Genomic DNA, 17917 nt, shown 5'->3' with positions numbered 1-17917 from the left:
CTCCATAAGCAGCAAAGCCATGACAAATCTGCTCCTAATGAATAAAAATGAAAAATTAAATAATGGGCTTTACGTGCCAAAACCACTTTGATTTTGAGGCGCGCCGTAGTCGAGGACTCCGGAAATTTCAACCACCTGGGGTTCTTTAACATGCACCTAAATCTAAGTAAACGGGTGTTTTCGCCCATTTAAATCCCATCGAAATGCGGCCACTGTGGCCGCGATTCGATCCCGCAACCTCGTGCTCAGCAGCCCAATACCATCTCCTAATGAATACTTGAACATTGTAATGAACACTGTGACATCAATATAGCTTACATATTAAATATAGTGTTCATATATTTATCTGGTATAGGCAGTTTTTCCACTGAAACACACTGCTCATTTGATTTCAGTAGCTCGTCAAGACTCAATTGCAAAGCTGTAGTATTCAGTTACTTTGCCACCATTCCTTCAAATTAGTATTGGCACGACTTGGGCGCAATATGCAGCAGCACGCTGAGGAAAGCTTCAAAACCATAGGTCTGGAACTTCGTTGCTAGTTGAGGCAAATCGTTCGGGAGGGCCTTGGAAGTCGCTACTTCGTTCACCTTCTGGAAAGCCTTCGACTCTAAATGAAAAGCGTAGAAGCACCAGTGCTAAGTGTATACACCAGCAATATCTGGATATCTGTGGATTCCACTGAAGTAGTAACAGTACATATTACAGCAACAAGCTAATATTTTCTGGCATCGTACTACGCGACATTAATCCGAATGTGACACAACAGGTGTGGCTCTTGTTCAGCCGACAACTTCGAAAATCAGAAAACAAAGCTTGTGCATGTGATTAGAGCTACAGCCGCATAGCAAGAATGAATAGCCGATCAAATTATACGGATTCAACGGAAAAAAGCTACACAATATTTCTGAAGTGGTCAGACACAACGTACTCGCATGACACTGCTTGGTACAGCTGATATGTTTTTCACTGGTGTATGGTATGTTTCTATCAAAAGGCGGTGTACCTGCGCTAAGCCAATCCCACGGTTCAATGTCTCCATGGAGACAGGATGGAAACAGTGCATCCTCATGGCTGTGAATGTCTCTGACGTGATTAAGCGGCGATTTCCACTTCGGAACAATGACCTCCTTGTGGCCGTCACTTGAGGCAGCCGACCAATAGAGGTGGTTCCCAACAGCTTGCGCCCACTCCTTCAGTTCTTTGGAGTCATTTCTTTTTGCCACAGCAAGCAATATTTGCGAACACCTGAAATTTTAAAAAATAAATGCACACCTTTCTTGCAAGAATGCATAATGTAAGAAAAATATTGTGGCCCAGCCAAGTACAGACTACAGCATACCTTTAACTACATGACAGACATCGAATTCATGCGTGATGTCGGACCTCTCCATCCGAAGAAAACACTTTATCAGGGCCTGCCAGTCGGTAACACTAGATGTGACGTCAATGCGGTGATACTGGAGGAAAGTGAGGCTACGTTTCAGGCCTTCCAGCTCCATATAGCAGCTTCCGCCTACTTCATTAGACGGCAATAGGTGACAATTCAGTATGCATATACACATAACAATGGTCTGTCCTCTATAAAGGGAATGAAAGAGAAGTGACTATTTGCTGAAGAGAATTATCTTCCAGCACTGGTTGTTACATATGTAGCATGTTGTAGACTACTTTAAACAAACCTCCACAAGTTCAAATGCAGTATTTTGTTGAGCTGAAGATCCAGAAAAGAGTATGTTCCGAACTTTGCGCTGAATCCACGAGAATCGGCTCGGCCATAGCCTGCAAGTCTCACTTCTTGCTCCCCTATATCCACAAACAACAGTTGCTGTTCCTTTTTCTATACCTAAAGAAAATTCCCACTAAAGTAAGCAGATGTCAATTGGTTTAAATATCTTTTAAGAAATATGCTTACCGTCTCAATGGCAGGCCAGAGGTAGGAACGTTGAATGTTGAAAAATGTCACCTCTCCGAATGCTTGTACCCCAATGAGTGAAAGCATCCGAAGGGTAGCATTTGGGTTGCACCCTGAAAAAAGTATGGCTGAAGAAAGCCGTAGGTTGAGCACAGCCAACTGCTGAATGCAATTTTGATTTTGTCAAGAAATCGTGTGGCCTGGCTAAGAACGACAGAAAGCTGAGCTAGTTCATAAGGATTCATTACGCAAAAAAGAGGTGAGGCGTGCAGACAGGGCACAAGAGTAGAGAAGTGGCCAACACGAACGCCGACTATCAAAAGAAGGGAACACTGAGGCGAAAAAAAAAAGAAGACACAAAAATCATCTGCGCAAGCTCAGGAATGGTATCACCGCGTGTCAGTCGGGTACATGTGCTGGTCTACAGGGAGATAACTGTTAAGGCACTTAATCTCTTCCTCATCTAACATAATCGAAGGCTGACTCACGCATGCACTTCCACCATCATACATATGCCATGCCTCTACCATAAGACGCGTAATTTCATTCTGATGCCTGTAGAATATCGAGAATTCATCTAACTCTGGCGCGCAGTTACAATCTTGGCAAAGTAGGGAGAGATTAGAAGGCGATCCACCGGTTAACGAGCTTTTATATTCCATTAGCCTCTGATTGATACACCGTCCCGTTTGCCTTACGTAGAGCTAAGGGGAATTTTATAAACCACACCCATACGACAGTCAGTAAAACTGTTGCTCCTATTGTGCTTCACTGGACAAATATCTGTTGTTTTTTTGCCTTTTACCTGCTCCTTTTTCCTCTGTACGGCAGCGCATATCTTACCTAGCTTATTGGGAGCAGTGAAAGCAACATTAACATCATATCTCAAGTAAAACTCTTGCTTGGGCTAGTTGGTTCATGCTTGAAGTAGTAAAGGCAAGGCGCAGAAGACTAGGACTCAAGAAGAAGAAGGCGCCGGACCTGTCGTTTGTGTTCTTCTTCTTGAGTCCTGGTCTTCTGCGTCTTGCCTTTACTACTTCAAACATCATATCTACTTGCAACTTTTTTAAGCTTGTGTGACACGGAATGAATGTACGGAATAGCCACTACTCCTTTTCTGCTATTACTGCTGTCTGTAATCACGTCTGTCCCACCCTCGAAACCGACTTCTTTAGGCGCTCCGCCACAGTGGCCACTGCTACACTAGGATAACATGCTTCTAATAGGCGCAGGACTTGCGCATTAAAACTGGCGCTGATTTTGTGCATGCAGGATCTGGTGAGAGAAGACTTAAGGCACGACATGGGAATTCCGTTTTTTACTACTTTGGAATGCTTGGATTGAAAGTTTATTTCGCGATTACGCTGCTACCTCAGTAAGTGAGCAATTTGACCTTTATGGAGGATTATTAAGGTTTACCAAGAATTTTTCCTCAGCGACGCGTAATTCAGTTTCTTGACATTTCCTTGGTCTTCGAACAAAATCACGTTTGTTACAGTACTCCCCAAGATCTTCGAAGCCGTTGCTAAACTTTCAATCCAATTTATATTTCAATTTCAATTTATATGTGCGGACGACGAGCGTGCAAAGGTGTTTCACTCATGCTAGTTTCATTTAAATGCATATTTGCCGTTTCAAGCTGTAACTTAGCGAAACAATCATGCCAATTAACTGTTGAGGAAGTAGAACTTTATCGCTTATGATATTGTACGTCTAGTACCTCACGACAAAAGGTGTATCGTAAATAAATGTGCCGTGTTCCTTAAATATAAATCAACTTGCTGCACAGACAAGAGCACGAAAATAGTAGACCAGCAGCTAGATACATGAAAACGGTAAGAAGCAGCGAAATGCAAGTAATACGGGTGTCACACGGCGCACTTTAAAACGCGATCAAGCCCAAGCCATTTGAATTTCTCGGTCGCGATTGGTTCTGTTGCGGAAGCTGCGCGATGCAGCCAATAGCAGTCCAGAACTTCCATCCGGATCGGGCTTGATCGCGATCGAAAGTGGTCGTGTGACACCGGTATAATGGATAATAGTCGAAAATTAATGGCGTGATGGCAATAACATTGCACAAGCAAAACACATAGAAGACGTGTTGCAACTATGCAGATAATGAAAAAAAAACTACACATACACGACAGCAATTAATTTGTTCAAAATGGGAATGATTTAGAAGGAAAAAAATATGACGTTCTTTCTTGTACTTCTGCGAAGGACGGTGAAATGGGGAAGCAAAATTATGTGAATGTAGCGTGCCGAAATAAAATGGCTGCAAAAATAATTGAGCACGCACCAACATCCTCATCTCGAATGTGTAAGCCAGTGAGTCCGTCATTAAACAGTAGCAATTAAGCACTTTGTGTTGAGGGTCTTCACATGCTGTCTTCGAAGCCTTGCAATCGTTTTCTGATACATGGAATTTTTCCCCTGAGTATGCATGACGTCCTTTTGCTGCACAGTGTAATTTGAGGAAAAGGCGGAGATTCCTGCAATACGTAGAATGACAGAAGGTAAGCAATACTGAAGGCTTCAAAGCTATTGTATGTAGACGCTACGTTCTTTCGTATAAGCAACACTGGAGCATGCAAAGGTTTATAATGGAGTTGCTGCGTTCTTTCATGTAATGCGTATTGTTTTTTTCGATAAGGAAGCACTCTTATAAATGCTAAGAAACAAGGAACTTACTACCGTAACGACTCCATACACAATTAAAACATGAAAACACTTATCTTCAGCCCAATTAAGAATAGCTAAGAACGCTCGAGCGCACATAGCCTGCTACAGAGGTTGAAAGAGAGCGCATTATTGCAATACTGCAAATATTGCAAGTGTACCGATTTAGAAATAGCTACATCTCTTTTGCAGAAGTAGAGCACCATAGTTTTTCAGCAGTCACTGCGCGTAAGAAAGCTCGCTTCCCCGAAAGGGATGTGTTCATAGGCCGCATTTCTTAACGAACCATTTTATTTTATTTGCTAACTTAGTTATTGTATCGAACATGCCTCGCAGCTCGGACGCTGCCGCATCGCTGTTATCGCTAGCATCACGGCTCATTGCTGTGCATTAAAAAAAAAGAATACGAAATGAAAGCCGGCGTACCAAATGGGCAGCAGCTGTTCATGGCTGCAAGGCTGCCGTCACCCGTAAGTCACGTAACGAAATGCGAACAGAATAAGTCGTTAACAACGCGCAAAAGAACTTGCTGTTGCCTTACCATGAAACGGCGACGAAGCAGACGCTGGCAGAACCCATGAACGATGCTCAGATGCATTTTACAGAAAGAGCCTGGCTAGGCTTCGCACATGTTGGTTCGTGCCCAGTGGTCGTGCCGCCTGTCAAGCTGTTGGCCGCAGCCACAGCCGCATTTTTCTTGATGTGCTCTGCCACCTAGCGGAATGGCCGAAGCTCCATAGCTCGGCCGCGAAACGGCTCCAGTGTCCGCTCTTGTTGTTTACTATGTTACTCTATGCGGAGACTGCGAGTACCCTGCTAATACAATTTCAGCCGTGTTCGGAGGATATCTGTCAGTGTTACTAAATAAATAGCATCACTGGCATTAATGTACTGCTAATTTATACCTACACTTATCAGTTCGGAGGATATCTGCCAGTGTGACTAAGGAAATAACATTACTGGCATTAATGTACTGCGAATTTGTACCTACACTTATCTGTTTCCTTGTGTTCGGTTATCCTGTGTCTCGTTGGTTGCTGTAACAGTCTCGTAAAATTTTTTTTTGTGTGTGTATCTGGGTTTGTGACATGCTTTTGACAATTTGGTTGTGTTTCAAGTGCGTTAAAAAACATTATGTCATTGTGTTGCTGCGCTTCAGTGCCCTGTACCTGACGTTTCTATTTGCTAATATTTGTACCGTTGGTGCCTTTTTCTTTTTCATTTTCCTGCTATTACAATTAGTACTCCTCTTTGTTGCTGGGTAGATGATCGTGTTGTATGCTATTATTCGTGCGCGTTGCTTGGATGTATCTTTTATGTATTTTTACCCTTCCTGCTTGGGCCCTATTTCGGGCCTGCAGTATTCTGGAAGTAAAAAAAAAATACATGAAAAGCCACAGCAGCTTCAACATTTGACTTTGTTCCAAGTGTACAAAAAAAACAGAAAACAGAAGTCGTGAGGATGCTTGCAATCTATGAAGTGCACATAACTAATTTGTAAATAATCATAGGCAATACCGCAATACTCATGGCTCCGAACACAGCTCTTAGAAACAAAGCCTGGGCACTAGCCCTCTCCTGGAGCAATTTTGCAGAATATGTGCGATATTTTGTTCTTGCACAAGTGTTTGATACGCACAGAGCATCGCAGCAGCCACGCGCGTTGCAGGTTTACCGGCACTAATTAATTACAGCGAGGGCAGACAAATGTGCAGTTTTTGTTACGTTAAGGACCTATGCACTGAGCCTCTAAAAAAGAAAGCAAAAGCAAGAAAGAAGACATTAAACAAACCTACCTTCTCAAAAACAATGCTGAACTCACGTGTTCGGTGTATAATAAAATGCGCGCCAGAACTCATCCGCGCGTGTCGCAAACGCAAAAGTTGGCATCATGAAGCTTGGAACGACGAAATAGAGAAAACTTTTTTTTAAGCCGAGTGCCTTCCAACTTCGTTGGCCACGGTTCGTTAAACAGTTCATCCGAAAAGTACCAGTTGGGAAGCTTAAAGCGGAGAACGTAACTTCACTAAAACAAAGCAAGATAAACAAAACAAACACACCAAAAGAAAGGAAGAAAGAAACATGTTTCGAAAGAGGGTGGCAAAACAGCCCGGCTTTGTTCTGGCCGTTATCATTTAAACAAAAAGGAAACGTAATCTCGAACTTAAAGTGCAAAATACAGAAACAAGCAGAAGCCGAAATTCTTTGGAGCAGACGACGTACAAGAGCAGCAGGGGTGAATGCCGGAGGCCTCCGACGGGGCATGCGCGTGATAATACGGCGAGCCGGGTGGACGTGACGCGAAATTCAATAACGCCGCCAGCCGGCAGAGATCGTGCAAAAGAAAACAAAAACAAGAACTAAGGAACATCCACAGCCACCTAACGCAACGCCCACGCTTAAAGAACGGAACTACATGGAGCGCACGCAGCCTCGGTGGCATCGGAGCCCGCGCCGCAGCAGACGTCTGCTCGTGGGGCGTCGGGGCAGCACGGAGCGTTCGTGAAAGTAACAACAAAATGGCCGACCGCGAGACGAGTTTAGGGGCCCCATGCATCAAGAAAGCCAGCAAGGGCGTCGCGAACAGGCCGGGAGAGTTCCTTGGCTTCTGGTTGGTGGAAAAGGCGGACGACGTTTTCCTTTTAGCTGCTCGCCCTGCTTCTCCGGGGTAGATGTTAAAATGAAAATTCTTGGAGAAGTTCGTCGGTGGCATAAAAGTGGAGACACGCTGGTGCGATCCAATTCCTCTATGCAAATGATAAGGATGATCGCCGGTTCCTGACGTGTCGTTCCTTACTGCTCGTTTAATGTTCCTGTCGCCTACTAGCTCAGAAGTACGTCTGCAAGGAGTGATTTGCTTACATTATTTTGAGAATTTTGACCACCTGTTCTCTCTAATCAGTTTCAAAGTGCACGCATTCCTTCGAAAGCGAAAGAAAAGTAGAAATAATATGTGTATACAACTAATTTCGGTAACCCTGTGCGCGCTAGCCAGCGGCGTTCACGGCTAAGGTGCCGTCTCGGCTGTGAGCATCTCTAACTAGCACTCCCAGAGCTAATCTTTTACGCATACAGAATTATCCACTAAAGTACAGGAGAGAATGAACACTGTGCTAGCTTAAATGGCAAAGCACCACACAGAAATGAGTTCCGCTCCTAATTTAATTTTTTCGTCCTCGTTAATATATCTTCACCTTATTATTTCTGCATTTGAAATAAACATCATTTACTTCACCTATGCCTTTTGTGGCTGTATTGCACGTTTCTTAGTATGATTGCTAATCACAGAAAGTCGAGTCCCTGAGATTCTCCTCCACTGTGCGCAAGAAGTGTTAGCAAAACCGCGGACAACTATGTTTCTACGAAGTCCAAGTCGTCTAGTCTATTTACATGTACAATGCCCGTTCGCTCACAAACATGTTGTGTATGCATACGTTCGTGTAATAGGCTTACGGTACACTAATGAACGCGCCGCATAATGTGCAATTACATGGCCGCCGACGGCAGAGGTTGGGAGCGTAACAACGAGAACACTACTTTTGTCGTATATGTCAGGCACCTCAAGCACTTTTGTGCTATGTCACGAAAGTGCCGCCACGTCGGTTTGCCCGAATGCATTGCCACTCAACCTATGCAAATAAGCAGAAGCCACACAAAGGCACGCGAACATGACGAGCACAGCGCCAGTCTCCTCCTATGGCCGTTTCTAGGCGATGCAACTGACCACTCGTTGTTCTCCCTCGAATACAACGCATCGCTGCGCATTGATACATCTGTCAGTGATCACTACGAAGACCAGAAATATTTTGAGACATACTGTAGACATTCTACAGTACTTAATCGCAGAAGGGGGAAAACGCAACGGCAGACAGCGAAGGCCACAAAGAGACCCTCGACAGAGCTACGCGCTGGCTTCTGGCGTCGCGCTCCAATCGCAAAGGCAAACGAGAAAAACTTCCAGAAATGCGACAGATGAAGGTCATGCTTCTGCGTTCTCCACGTGCAGATTAACAGCTGCGTGAGCTCCATGCATGCAAAGCCACGACGCACGTGGACAAAAAAAGAATTATCATGTGTACCAGTATATGAATCTGTGGAGTCGTTCGCGGCCAGGAAACTTTTTAAATGAGCAGTGCTCTTCGACATAAGATTCTCGCAATCCTCATCAGTAAAAATTCGGTTGACAGATAGATTCAGAACTGGCAATCTACATAATGTTCGGTAAAGAAGGTGGAAAGGAAAATGTTCCGCTCCGTAGACGCACCTATTTTTATTCCCTATTGTCCCTGCTCCCTGAAGGCAGCCTTACGCAATAACTCCAGACGCAAATATGAATGATCTGCGCCACAGACAAGCGGCAATATACGTCAATATATTTTACTGTGTGAAATTCTATTGTTCCATGACCTGGCGCGTTCAAAGCCATTCCGTTTGCCCATTGTGCAATTGTAACACTACATTGCTGTATGTGAGCGCATGTTTTACCCTGTATATTTTGTATATGTATTCATATATGTTTTCTAATTATTGTATGTTATAACTTTTGATTATGCTCTCCCCCTTACACAATGCCTCTTGGGGGCTTTGAGGTTTCTTTAAACAAAAATTGAAGACGAATGGTCATGAAGCGTAGCCGAAATTTCAGCGTGACAGTGTGGAGAAGCATGCGGTCGGAGATTATGTTTGTATTATTTTTAACTTTTGCCCTGAACCTGACACAAGTCGAAAATAGCAGTTCATCCGTGCCTATAATTGCAAACAAGCTCCAAAGAACTAGCATTTTCTGCCGTACCGCTAAATGCTGGCAGTGGTGCGCATCGTTAAAGTGACCACTATCACGTGTTCAGCATCATGCAAATGTACTTATGTGGGCAAGTACGACCAACAGGCACACAGGAAAGCACGAAACATTATGCGAGCTACACACTTATAGATACGCAGGGGCACCGCAACACTATAAGACGAAGTCGTAAACGTCATCGATTTTAAATGGTATCATCCGCCGGATCAGTGCCGCAAATATCCCTTGAATCCGTTGCTTAGAGTCGAGCAGTAAAAACCGCACAGCTCTGTCGCGTTGCTCTCACCTTTCCACACTGGAAACGACAAAGGCTGCGATGCGGTGAGCGTTTTCCTTAATGCCACGCCCCGCCTACGGATTATGTCGCCGTAATGCGTGGTAAATTTATTGTTTCCCAATGGTAACTTGAAGGCCACTACTTCTGGTTTCCTCAAGCACAATCCAAAGTGTTCTTGATAGCCGCTAACAGACTACAATTTTCTAAAATCAACCAAGTCTCCCAACATAAAATAAAATACTGAATGACATTCTGAATTGTAAAGTGTCTTATCTTTTCCCTCACTTCCGTTTTCTATTTTCCTGCTCATTTTGTACATTTCGTTTCAGCTACCCCTATATGCTCTTTTTCTAGCGTCATTGCCTAGCGATTATATATGGTCGTGCTTAACAAATTCGACCCCCTCCGTGCCCCTTTCTCTCGTTCATTCTGCGCATTGGCCGCAGGACCTTCTTACATAGGCGAATTTACATAGATCAATCTGCATTAACACGATCAGGTGTACAAACGAAGATCGTCTGGGTGTTAATAATAATATTTGGGGTTTTACGTGCCAAAACCACTTTCTGATTATGAGAAACGCCGTAGTGGAGGACTCCGGAAATTTTGACCACCTGGAGTTCTTTAAAGTGCGCCTAAATCTAAGCACACGGGTGTTTTCGCATTTCGCCCCCATCGAAATGCGGCCGCCGTGGCCGGGATTCGATCCCGCGACCTCGTGCTCAGTTGTCTGGGTGTTCAATGATAACGCGTTTCTAAGCAGAATAGTAAAACATGCACCATACGTTGGGGTCCCGGTCTTCTTTAGTGTACCGGGTGCGAATGCATCAAAACGCCTCCGGCGTTCGTCTGCTAAAAAGAGCCTCTGCGCCGTCTGCGCCATCCGGTATAGGTTTTCGCGTTGGTCTTGGCTCAGTGACAAGTGGCTAACGCTACAAAGCGATCGTACACGTCAAGAACATCCCTCACAGTATGAAATGCCCGCAAGCCAACGCGCGAAAACGAAAGTCGGCGGAAATGCCGAAAATAGCTAAGCAGGCGCACCACTTTCCCGCAGATGTGTACAACGACTGCGAAGTCACCGTATCACTCAGCTACGCTGCTGGTCACAAAAAGGAAGCGCTTCGTATCTGGTAACAATTTTTTTTTTCACAATTTCAGTGCTTTCATCTATTCTACTATTGGCATGCTGCATATAAGTGATACAGAAACGTGAAACTACTAACTTGTCTCCCAAAGAGCTTATTTTCACAACTTGTACTACAATGTATTCGGTATGAGCAACACTTCTTGTGTGACAATGCTTTATTGCGAGGGTAGTTCCATAAGTGCGGTCAAAAGCAATTAAAGATACCATGTCTGCGGAAAACAATATTTTCTTTCCAACATGGTTCCCTTCTAGCTCCACACACTTCTTCCAGTGGTGCTCCAATTTTTTGAACCCCTTAGGAAGAAAGGATGGCTCAAGTCCCTTGAACTAATGATCTACCACTGTGATAACCTCTTCATCTGAAAGACATTTCTTTCCACCCAGCCAATTCTTCAGGTCTGGAAAGAGCAAAAACTCGCATGCTGCCAAATCCGGGGAATAGAGTGGACGAGTCACAACGTCGAAGGTTAACTCGTGCAGTTTGGCCATTATAACAAGCGATCTGTGGTGCGGAGCATTGTCTTGGTGAAAGAGGAGTTTTTTCCGCGCCAACCCAGGAGAGTTTAGTGCGCAATTCTTTTTTTCTTTTTTTTTCAGCTTATCTAGAAGTGTTGCATAATATGGTGCTGTTGTCGTTTTGCTATTTTGTAGGTAGTCTACAAAGATTATTCCTCGTTAGTCTCAAAAGACAGTCACCATCACCAATCCGGCTCAACAAACAGTATTTGCCTTTTTCGGAGCACCTTCATCAGGCCCAGTCCATTGTTTCAACTGCTGTTTAGACTCTGGAGGGCAATCATGTATCCACGTCTCGTCAACTGCCCTAAATCGACACCAAAAGTCCTGTGGAGTGCGATCAATCATCGAGAAACTGCTTCAAGATGTGTACCTTCAGGCGCCGTTGGTCGATCGTCAGAAGTCGTGGCACCCAACGTGCACAGACCTTCTTCACCTGAAATGTCTCATAAATAATATTGTAAACTTTCTCTGCGGAGATGCCTACAATTTCAGCTATCGCACTTACTTGCACTCGGTGGTCTTCCATAACAATTACATCAATTTTCGATACCATTTCTGGCGTGGTGACCTCCACTGGACACCCAGGACGTGCTTCATCTTGCGTCGAAGTTCGGCCACGTTTAAATTGATTTATCCAGTAGTAAAGGCCTTCAGTGATGGTGGAGAGCCTCCATGAACTTCGCCCAACTCGGCTTTAATTTAGGCGGCCGCCCAGTGCTTTAAATAAAAACGTTTGATCACTGCTCGAAGTTCACCTTTTTCCATTTTGGCGGGAATCACCAAATAACTCAGTGCGAATGGCTGCGAGAAGCTTACTAACTGTCGGTACCAGCGCAAGAAATTTCTGCCGTCATATGAAGGGTGCTTCGAGCGCGGCACCTAGAAGAAAACAGAATTGTAGCATCTCCCCGCCCCCCCCCCCCCCACCTTTTGTATTTCTACCATACTTACCAACGACCCTCGCATTTGTATAGTTTTCTTGCAGAAGAAATGATGAAATGTTATGTGTTCAATAAGACCCAATACCTTTTTCTTGTGTTTTGTAAAAAAACTCCTACGTCGTTACACGATCCGTAACAATACATATCAGGAATCCTGCCGCCGAACGTCCAATGCTACATTTCTTCTTGTGGCTGTTGCTAATATGCTTTATATTGCCGTGTTTGTTCTTATTCCTATTTGTGTGTCTTTCAAGAATACAAACTGTTCTTACGCTGCCATGTACATCGCCTCCTAAACATCCTGACTGGTCCTCCTAGAGGACCAGTCAGGAGGTTTAGTCTTCCTAGAGGACCAGTCAGGATATCTACGGTAGCATTTGCCCAGGATAACATTCTAGTGTATACTATAAAAACCAAGTTGGTCGCTTTGTTTAGTGATTCATCATGTGAAATTCACCAAGTGCAGTACCTAGCAAATCAAACGCGATCATCAGTGCACATGACACCGGCGCTTCTTACATCGAAGATGTTAAGGGCTAGTTCCCCAAGGATCGTGTCCAAGCGTAGACAGAAAATCCCGAAGATAGTGTAATGCCCGGCCGACCCGCGGCGGAGGTCAAGCAGGCGTGAAGGACTCCCCTTACATAGCCCGATTAAGAAGATAACCGCAGCGGAGATACAGTTCGCCATTAAAGGGCCAACATACACAGCTTCGCTGGTAATCCTTCTTCAGAGATTGGAAGGGTAATGAGTTTGTGTCGAACACTCGGCGATCGGTGTCACGCGAAATGCCATCTCAATGCGCCACAAATGTCCTCGCTTTCATCGTATACGACAAGGCATCAGCTCTATTTACCCTGCGCCCACAGGAAGCGCAAGAAGCGTCAGCCGCCATGGGCGCCGATTATAGCCTTTGAATAGCTCAGCAACGTACATCGTATTCCAGTTGGTAGAAAGCGTACCTGATCAAATTTCTGCAGCAGCCGGTGCAAACGAGCCGACAGCATCCAATGTGTACCATATGTGGTACTCCCGAAGTCGACCAAGTCATAAATCACCTACATGATGCTAAAGGAAAAGCGCCAGCTTTACGGGGGAGCCGCGGAAACTAGTTCGGTCGATGAAAGCTATGAAACTGAGACGCGTTACGTTTAGTCGCTGGAATACCTCATGCCAGTGTTTGTGAAGGAGTCGCTTCGATGGGGCGTCTTCTAAATTAATAACCGGGTCGTGTCAATGTCATGTATACCTGAATCAAAACTTCAAAGCAAGGAACTTGGAAAGGCGATTGCGTTTCGCAAATTGGCTGCTGGTAAAAGGCTGCCAATCCCAGAGCTTGTAAACCACATGCCAGAGGCAGAGCGTGCAAATTTCTCCGGTAATGGTTCCTTAATTACTAATAGCGCCCACTACTTCAACGACGCCAGCCAGCACTGACAGCCACATTCAAAACATAAAGTTATAATTGTATTTCAGGATATTTGGGAATAGATTGACACCCACTAAGGATTGTCTAACAGCAGAGCGCTACGTGAACGACAAACGTAAAGGTTCTGTGGATATCCGTTCTTCCACTTTCGGTTGGGTCTTTACAGAACGCTCAGTTTCAGCACGACAGTGAATCGGCTTTTAGCTGCTACCCCTCACGAACTTGGCTTAACGGAATCTACAAAACCTCTGGTGCTTCATTTGGACTTTTTTTCGTGAGAGTAGGCGAAGGACGAATGTACCTTTGCGAGACGACCACACCGTAGAGATGCCTTAATGAAAAAATTATGCTGGCTCTGCGATCGCAAACATTAGAGACTATCGGAGCTGGGGAAAGGCCAGTAAAGTAGTGCCAAACCGCACACAAGACACGAGCGCCGGCAACGCGTCGCTACGGCGCCGTACGGCTATTGTACGGCGTCCGCCAAGGGCGTCTACTACGGCGTACGCGATTCGCGTGGCCAACGCCATAGTAGACGCCGCCGTTACCACCTCTGTACTGAGCGGTGGGCGAGGAGTTCATCTAGGCACCTTAGCAGCCGCCGAAGAACACCCCTCCTCCCTCGCCGGAACCTCTTGCCTGGCACGCCACAGGAGAGGGCATGCATCCGGACCGCGTTCCTCGCTCGCCCGCGTGCGCGGCGCTCCTTCTTCCCTGCTAGGCTCCACCTACCCTCGCCGCGTAGCTATGCTGTGCGATGCTATTTTTGTACTCTGCTTTCACTCTCTCTCCCCCAGCTCGGCGAAGCTGCGGACGCAATGAGAAACCCAGTGAGGTTGTAACAACTACAATGTAAAAAAAAAAATTAGGAAAGCCTGTTCGAAAATACTCGCTAGTGCCATAGGAATACCTAAATAAATTCTGCCACAAGTTGCAGTCATGATCGACCGAGTGAGAAGAGAGAAAACAATACATCGTAGGAAAGGGAGGCAGGTTGTCGGGGCCTCAGTATAAGGCTTTGCTTGCAGCAATCTTCAGTGCGTCGCCGATGAAGACCGCAAGGTGCTGTTGATCTTGGCACGAAGTGGTTGTGGTCAGCCACTAGGCCGTGGGTTTAGAGGTGATGGAGTCAAGGGGTGCATAGGGTGTAGCGTAGGAAGCAGCGTCATAAAATGTAAGGGTTATTAGGGTTCCCTCAAGAGTGACGGCACAGCGGAGGGCTTTCGATGCGGAGGCCATTAAGAAGATGCATAGAGGCGGAATCAGGAGGGTGCTGGTTTGTGCCTGGCGGATGAGCACGCCTTGTGGGCGCGGCAGATCGGGATGCACCTTGGGAAATATTTGGCGCACGTCTCGATATGGCTTGAGGTGTAGCGCGATCGATAATCAATCGCCTAGTTCTGGCCGGGGAATGTCAGGAGCCTGGTTTATTGTTTCACAGACAAGCTCACTAGCGTGTTCATTACCCGACATTCCCATGTAACCAGGAATTCAGACGATCTCTACAGGATGATAAAGATGTAGCTTTAAGTGTTTCGTGATATTTGTGGTACTTCGCTATGCAGAAGCATGCTGCACACTGACATGGAGTCCGTGAATATTATAGGTGTGCCTGTGGGTGAGTATGGAAGGCGCTCGATTGCTGCTGCGATTGCGTGTGCTCAGCTATGGTGGGGTCTGTTGTAGGTACGAGCTCTATGTGTAACGTGTAAAGGCGGTGATCGACTACTGCCTGCCCAATCCCTTTTACTATACACTGGCGTCTGCACAGTAGCATGTATGTGCCTCGGGAGTTAGGTGTGGTGGCCCAGGTGTAGTATCCTATCCGTTCTGCCTACGGGCTGTTATTTTCCGGGTTCATATGCCCTGGAAAACTGCTACATGTAGTGGACGTCTGGCTTCTGGAATGAGTGGTAGCGTATCTGGAGAAGTCGTGGCAGGTGGCTGCAGTTCAGGGGTACGTGAGATGCTGCGTCCTTGTTCTGTTCGATGCAGGCGTAGCTCCTGGCCGCGGCGGTGGATGGCGATGAGTTCGGCGACAGTGTTGTGGCTTTCCTTGACCACAAGGAGCTACCTGCTAGCGCAGGCAGGGAGTCCCAACGCTAGCTAGGCCGCTTTGCGGATGAGTGCGTAGACATGGGTCATGTATCGGCTGCTTAGGTTGGTATAGAGGTTATTGTGTAGAACGCGCACTCTCGGCGGTGTGAATTTCAGTTAACTCAGCCACACATAACCTGTAACCGTGAGCCTGCTACCATGTGAATGTTCGCGTATGGCTTATCGGATCTTGTCACAAAGATTCGTTATACTTATGCATTCGTTTTATGTAATTTATTTGTGCCGACAAAACATTTTCCGAATTTTCTTTCCTCTTCTTTATGACCTCTACGATTCCAGGTTGTTTTAATCCATGAGTGCTTGGCAACGTGCTATGTGTAATTGAAGCCGTGACGATTTTACCGCAACATCCTTCCTTCTTCGTTACATATTTTGTCACACACACACACAAAAAAAAATCTCGTCTCGCTCTCGTTTTCCTCGTCAAGGTTCCAGCGTCAGTCTCTAGGCTAACTGCTACCCAAAGCTGTGCCCTATCATAGGTAACACGGGCAAAGCAAAGCCGGCACATTTCTAAATATCGCTTATGGGGACACTATACACGATGAGTGCTTACTGCCTCACACGACACATTTTAAGGTGCACGCATTGCTCTTCCATCACGAATAAAAGGCACGCGTACACAGTACCTAAACGGAAACACTCCATTCATAAGCTATTCCCTACGCCTGGTTGGCATCTTAACCATAGGTGCCAAAGCGTTTCTGGCAGTATAATTGCCTCACGCCCCATAATTATATTCGCACGTCTAATAAAGAAGAACGCGATAATATGCAGATTGTATGCACATGTATCTAGTTTCATTTATTAGACAAAGTCTTTGAAGCAATCTTGGTCCAAGTAATCTCTCATCCCATACACATCGTGTACGTTCCAGCACTCGGGAATAAAGCTGTCTTTGTCAATATTTCATGAAATGAAAGCTGCACCGCAAGACTCCACAAACTTACCAAAAACAATATCCTACATGAAGCGGCGTGTCATCGGGTTCGTCAGTAGCCGTGTTTCATCATAGCGTAATGCCCGCGTACTGCACGTTAGACCTGCAGGAAGAATGCGAGAATCTTTGCCTTTTACGAAGTATTTAACGAGGACAATTAATGTTGCCACCTTACTGTTGCCAGACTGCTGTACACTAAATGTGGGACAAAAACAAAATATTTTGCACCGCACAGAATGCGCTCAAAGTCGGCCACCTTGCTATTGGAAGCGTACAGTTTAACATGGAACGCATAATTCAAGTACGAAAATTTGGTGTCATGGCCCCTTATGTAACGGTCAAACCCTAGTTACATGTAAGATATAATTGAAGGCTTGTGCAGTAAGTCGTAATGAGGCGTATTTCACCAATTGCTTTTACGACATTCGTACCATGTTATGCTCTCGCTCACAGTAAAACTGACTAGTGTCCGCTTCGAGAAGAGACATCCACAGATCTAGCTTAATATTTATATCAGTGTTTCACCAGTCATTAACCGACGCACCCACTTATTTTATCCCAATGCATTCCGATGAAACAGTGTATCTAGCATTTCTCGACACACGAAGCCGCAACCGGCATTATCTACGAAGGGATACATTTCGTTGCGGGTATTTTAGCTGCCCTTAGATGTTCCTGGTAAATCAACGATGTACCTCATAAAAATAATCGTCGGCACTGCCATGTCATTAGCTAGTTTTAGAAATAGGGTACCCAAGGGAATTAGAACGCCATTGTATCATTCTCGCGTTCATTTGTAGGCTCGGCAATTTTTTTTCCTAGCTTCAGGCAAAACTTCAAAATTGCCCTAGAAAATACTTTCAAAACTGGCGTGCTAATTAGGTGAACACTAGTTACAAACTTATTTATTGAATTGGCTTTATTTCACTCTCCTGTAATCTACGACGCATCGTTCTTCGACTGCCTTGTTTTCACGCGTTGCATAGTTTTGTAAAAAAAAAATTATGGTGTTTTACGTGCCAAAACCACTCTGATTACGAGGCACGCCTAGTGGAGGACTCCGGAAATTTCGACCACCTGGGGTTCTTCAACGTGCACCTAAATCTAAGTACACGGGGCTTAGTTTTGTGAACCAAATGTAGAAGCTA

The 17917-nt window shown here is 45.3% G+C and overlaps 1 protein-coding gene across 1 annotated transcript in view; it reads right to left on the bottom strand.

The window, feature by feature from the left end:
• LOC142564592 (uncharacterized) overlaps window positions 1-17917 on the bottom strand; it is a 207114-nt gene that overhangs the window by 104832 nt on the left and 84365 nt on the right. The gene's annotated exons all lie outside the window — the stretch shown is intronic.

This window comes from Dermacentor variabilis, chromosome 11, assembly GCF_050947875.1.
Source record: "Dermacentor variabilis isolate Ectoservices chromosome 11, ASM5094787v1, whole genome shotgun sequence".
Taxonomy (NCBI): domain Eukaryota; kingdom Metazoa; phylum Arthropoda; class Arachnida; order Ixodida; family Ixodidae; genus Dermacentor; species Dermacentor variabilis.
Note: the sequence above shows the minus strand (reverse complement) of the source record. Positions and strands in the feature narration are given on the sequence as shown.